The sequence below is a fragment of the Sminthopsis crassicaudata genome, chromosome 3 (assembly GCF_048593235.1).
Source record: "Sminthopsis crassicaudata isolate SCR6 chromosome 3, ASM4859323v1, whole genome shotgun sequence".
NCBI classification, from domain to species: Eukaryota; Metazoa; Chordata; class Mammalia; order Dasyuromorphia; family Dasyuridae; genus Sminthopsis; species Sminthopsis crassicaudata.
Window position 1 is genome coordinate 642,867,050 of NC_133619.1, and position 6,000 is coordinate 642,873,049.

Sequence of the window (6,000 nt, forward strand, 5' to 3'; positions counted from 1 at the left end):
CCCTCCCAGTGTTTCTTCTCTGGGTGTAGCTACCTCTGTCCATCATTGATCAACTGGAAGTGAGTTGGATCTTCTTTATGTTGAAGATTTCCACTTCCATCAGAATACATCCTCATACAGTATTGTTGTTGAAGTGTACAGTGATCTTCTGGTTCTGCTCATTTCACTCAGCATCAGTTGATTTAAGTCTCTCCAGGCCTCTCTATATTCCTCCTGCTGGTCATTTCTTACCGAGCAATAATATTCCATAACCTTCATATACCACAATTTACCCAACCATTCTCCAACTGATGGACATCCATTCATCTTCCATTTTCTAGCTACAACAAAAAGAGCTGCCACAAACATTTTGGCACATATATGTTTCTTTCCGCTCTTTAGTATTTCTTTGGGATATAAGCCCAGTAGTAGCGCTGCTGGGTCAAAGGGTATGCACAGTTTGATAACTTTTTGGGCATAATTCCAGATTGCTCTCCAGAATGGCTGGATTCTTTCACAACTCCACCAGCAATGTATTAGTGTCCCAATTTCCCCACATCCCCTCCAACATTTGTCATTATTTGTTCCTGTCATCTTAGCCAATCTGACAGGTGTGTAGTGGTATCTCAGAGTGGTCTTAATTTGCATTTCTCTGATCAGTAGTGATTTGGAACACTCTTTCATGTGAGTGGATATAGTTTCAATTTCTTCCTCTGAGAATTGTCTGTTCATATCCTTTGACCATTTATCAATTGGAGAATGGTTCGGTTTCTTATAAATTATGGTCAGTTCTCTATTTATTTTGGAAATGAGACCTTTGTCAGAACCTTTGTTTTTAAAAATATTTTCCCAATTTGTTACTTCCCTTCTAATCTTGTTTGCATTAGTATTATTTGTACAGAAACTTTTTAGTTTGTTGTAATCAAAATCTTCTATTTTGTGATCAATAATGATCTCTAGTTCTCCTCTGGTCATAAATTCCTTCCTCCTCCACAAGTCTGAGAGGTAGATTAACCTCTGTTCCTCTAATCTATTTATTATCTCCCTCTTTATGCCTAAATCATGGACCCATTTTGATCTTATCTTGGTATATGGTGTTAAGTGTGGATCCATATCTAATTTCTGCCATACTAATTTCCAGTTTTCCCAACAGTTTTTTCCGAATAATGAATTTTTATCCCTAATGTTGGAATCTTTGGGTTTGTCAAAGATTAGATTGCTATAGATGTACCCTTTTTTGTCCTTTGTATCTAATCTGTTCCACTGATCTACCGGTTTATTTCTTAGCCAATACCAAATGGTTTTGGTGACTGCTGCTATATAATATAGCTTTAGATCAGGTACACTTAGACCACCTTCCTCTGAGTTTTTTTTCATTAGTTCCCTTGCAATTCTTGACCTTTTATTCTTCCATATGAATTTTGTTGTTATTTTTTCTAGGTCATTAAAATAGTTTCTTGGGAGTCTGATTGGTATAGCACTAAATAAATAGATTAGTTTGGGGAGTATTGTCATCTTTATTATATTCGCTCGGCCTATCCAAGAGCACTGAATGTCTTTCCAATTATTTAAATCTGATTTTATTTTTGTGGCAAGTGTTTTGTAATTTTTCTCATATAATTCCTGACTTTTCTTTGGTAGATGGATTCCCAAATATTTTATACTCTCAACATTTGTTTGGAATGGAATTTCTCTTTGTATCTCTTGCTGTTGCATTTTGTTAGTGATATATAAAAATGCCGAGGATTTATGTGGATTTATTTTGTATCCTGCCACTTTGCTGAAATTTTGAATTATTTCTAGTAGCTTTTTAGCAGAGTCTTTGGGGTTCTCTAAGTATACCATCATGTCATCTGCAAAAAGTGATAGTTTAATTTCCTCATTTCCTACTCTAATTCCTTGAATCTCTTTCTCGGCTCTTATTGCCGAGGCTAGCGTTTCTAGTACTATATTGAATAGTAATGGTGATAGTGGGCAACCTTGTTTCACTCCTGATCTTACTGGGAAAGGTTGCAGTTTATTTCTATTGCATATTATGCTTACTGACGGTCTTAAATATATACTCCTGATTATTCTAAGGAATAGTCCATTTATTCCTATACTCTCAAGAGTTTTTAGTAGGAATGGATGTTGGATTTTGTCAAATGCTTTTTCTGCATCTATTGAGATGATCATATGGTTCTTATTAATTTGATTATTAATATGGTCAATTATATTAATAGTTTTCCTAATATTAAACCAGCCCTGCATTCCTGGTATAAATCCTACTTGATCATAGTGTATTATCTTGGAGATGATTTTCTGAAGTCTTTTTGCTAATATCTTATTTAAGATTTTAGCATCAATATTCATTAAGGAGATTGGTCTATAATTTTCTTTCTCAGTTTTCGATCTACCAGGTTTAGGTATCAGTACCATGTCTGTGTCATAAAAGGAATTTGGTAGGACTCCTTCATCCCCTATTTTTTCAAATAATTTATATAGCATTGGGGCTAATTGTTCTTTAAATGTTTGGTAGAATTCACATGTGAATCCATCTGGCCCTGGGGATTTTTTCCTGGGGAGTTGATTAATAGCTTGTTCTATTTCTTTTTCTGAAATGGGACTATTTAAGCAATTTATCTCCTCCTCTGTTAATCTAGGGAGCCTATATTTTTGGAGGAAGTCATCCATTTCACTTAAGTTATCAAATTTATTGGCATAAAGTTGGGCAAAGTAACTCCTTATTATTTCTCTAATTTCCTCTTCATTGGTGGAAAGATCCCCCTTTTCATTTGTAAGACTATCAATTTGATTTTCCTCTTTCTTTTTTTTGATCAAATTTACCAAAGGTTTATCTATTTTATTGGCTTTTTCATAAAACCAACTCTTGGTTTTACTTATTAATTCAATAGTTTTTTTACTTTCAATTTTATTGATTTCTCCTTTTAATTTTTGTATTTCGAGTTTAATTTTTGGTTGGGGGTTTATAATTTGGTCTTTTTCTAGCCTTTTAAGTTGTAAGCCCAATTCGTTAATCTTCTCTTTCTCAATTTTCTTCAAATAAGCCTCTAAAGATATAAAATTTCCCCTTATTACTGCTTTAGCTGCATCCCAAAGATTTTGATATGATGTCTCATCATTATCATTATCTTGGGTGAAATTGTTAATTGTTTCTATAATTTGCTCTTTCACCCAGTCATTCTTTAAGATGAGATTATTCAGTTTCCAATTACTTTTTGGTCTATTTACCCCTAACTTTTTACTGAATGTAGCTTTTATTGCATTGTGATCTGAGAAGAAGGCATTTATTATTTCTGCCTTCCTACATTTAATTTTGAGATCTTTATGTCCTAATATATGGTCAATTTTTGTATAGGATCCATGAACTGCTGAGAAGAAAGTATATTCCTTTCTATTGCCATTCAGTTTTCTCCAAAGGTCTATCATACCTAGTTTTTCTAATGTTCTATTTACTTTTTTAATTTCTTTCTTGTTTGTTTTGTGGTTTGATTTGTCTAAATCTGAGAGTGCAAGGTTGAGATCTCCCACTATTATAGTTTTACTGTCTATTTCTTCTTGCAGTTCTCTTAACTTTTCCTTTAGAAAGTTAGATGCTATACCACTTGGTGCATATATGTTTAGTATTGATATGGCTTCATTATTTATGCTACCTTTCAGCAGGATATAGTTTCCTTCCTTATCTTTTTTAACAAGATCTACTTCTGCTTTTGCTTGATCTGAGATAAGGATAGCTACCCCTGCTTTTTTGGCTTTACCTGAAGCATAATAGGCTCTGTTCCAACCTTTTACCTTTACTCTGTATGTATCTCCCTGCTTTAAGTGTGTTTCCTGTAGGCAACATATTGTAGGGTTCTGCTTTTTGATCCAATCTGCTATCCGTCTCCGTTTGATGGGATCGTTCATCCCATTTACATTTACAGTTAAAATTACTAATTCTGTATTTCCTGCCATCGTATTATCCCCAGATTATGCTTTTTTCCCTTGACCCCCCTGATCCCCCTCCCCGATATTTAATTTACAGACCCCCCTTGTGACGCGCAACCCTCCCTCTTTTTTTTTTTTTTTTTTTTTTTTAGGATCCCTCCCCCCTCCCTCCAAGTCTCTTCACTTATTCTCCTTTTCCTTTTCCCTTTTCCTCTCCCCCCTTTTAATGAGGTGAGAGAAAATTCTCTGAAAAACAAATATGTTAATTATTTACTCTTTGAGCCTCTTCTGATGAGAGTAAGATTCACACAATGATTCTCCCCCTCACTAAGTTCCCTCAGATATGGTGTATTTTCTATGTCTCTACCTGGGATGTAGTTTCCCTCTTTTTATCACTCCTTCCCCTTTTTCTGAACCGACCTCCTTCCCTTTACTACACCCCCCTTTTTTTCTTTTATATCAGTAAAATCAAATTATCCTTGAGTATTTTTTATACACCCACAACAGAGTTACAGTTCTCAAGGGTTCTGTGTACCTTTTTCTGTTTCTCTTCAGTCTTGTGGATGTAGATCAAATTTTTTGTTTAAGTCTGGTTTTTTTCTTAGAAACATATAGAATTCCTCTGTTTCATTGAATGACCATCTTCTTCCATGGAAAAAGATGCTAAACTTAGCTGGGTAGTTCATTCTTGGTTGCAGTCCTTGATCTTTTGCCTTACGGAATATCAGGTTCCAGGCCCTTCTATCTTTTAATGTGGAGGCAGCCAGATCTTGGGTGACCCTTATTGTGGCACCTTGGTATTTAAATTGTTTTTTTCTAGCTGCTTGCAGGATTTTCTCCTTTGTGTGGTAATTCTGCAGCTTAGCCACAATATTCCGTGGTGTTCTTTTTTTAGGGTCTATTTCAGAAGGAGTTCGATGAATTCTTTCCACATCTACTTTCCCTTCTGTTTCTATTATCTCTGGACAGCTCTCTTTGATAATTTCCTGTAAAATAGAATCTAGGCTCTTTTTTTGGTCATAGTTTTCTGGAAGTCCAATAATCCGCAGATTATCTCTCCTAGATCTATTTTCCAGGTCTATAGATTTTCCCAGTAAGTATTTGACGTTGTTCTCCAGCTTCTCATTTTTTTTTGTTTTGTTTGACTGATTCTTGGGTTCTCTGTGAATCATTCATTTCTATTTGTTCCATCCTGACTTTTAAGGAGTTATTTTCTTCTTTCACAGTTTTTAGTTCTTTTTGTAAATGCCCAATTTCGTTTTTAAATGAATTATTTTGCTCTATTGAATTTTTTTCCATTTCCCTAATTTTTTTTTTTGAGAATTATTTTCTTTTTCCAATTCAGAAATTCTATTTTATTGAGACTTTTTTATCTTTTCCAATTCAGAAATCCTACTTTCCTGTGTTTTTTTAACCTTTTCTAATTCACTAATTTTGTTTCCCTGCATCTCCTGTGAATTCTTTATTTTTTCCAACTCCAATTTCAGGACGTTGTTATTCTCTATCATAGCTTCCCTTTCCTTTCCTCATTTTTCTTCGATCTCCCTCAATTTTTTAAGAGCTTCTTCTAGGAGAGAGTTATGTGATGGGGGGCAGGAATCGTTCCCCTTTAGGTTGTTATCTGCTGATTCTCTGCTGTTAACTTCCTCAGGGTTGGATACCCGCTCTTTCTCTGTATAGAAGGAATCTATAGTTTTTCTAGCTTTTTTGCTCATATTTAAAAAAATGTTTTGGCGTCTGTCCCTGGGGTAGGAAATTATTTACTTCTTTACCAGCTTCCTCCCAGACTGGATGGATGCAGCGGCCCCTGTGCCTGAGCTAATATAGAGCTCTGGGAGAGAGTTCCCCACCCCCTCCCTGGAAGTGCCTCAGAGGTGATTAGCACTACTGTGCTTCAAGGGCGTAGAATAGTGAAGACAGCACGAAGCCCAGCCTATGTGTCCGGGTGGGGAGTGGATGTCTGCAGCAGGTGACGTGAGAAGCCCCTGTGCTCAAACTGGAAGTGTCTGCCAGAAACCGTGGTCCCTAGTTCAAAGGTTCTGCTTCTCTGGGACTTCCTGGAGCTGAGTTTCACTCCCTCCAGCTAAGCTAGGC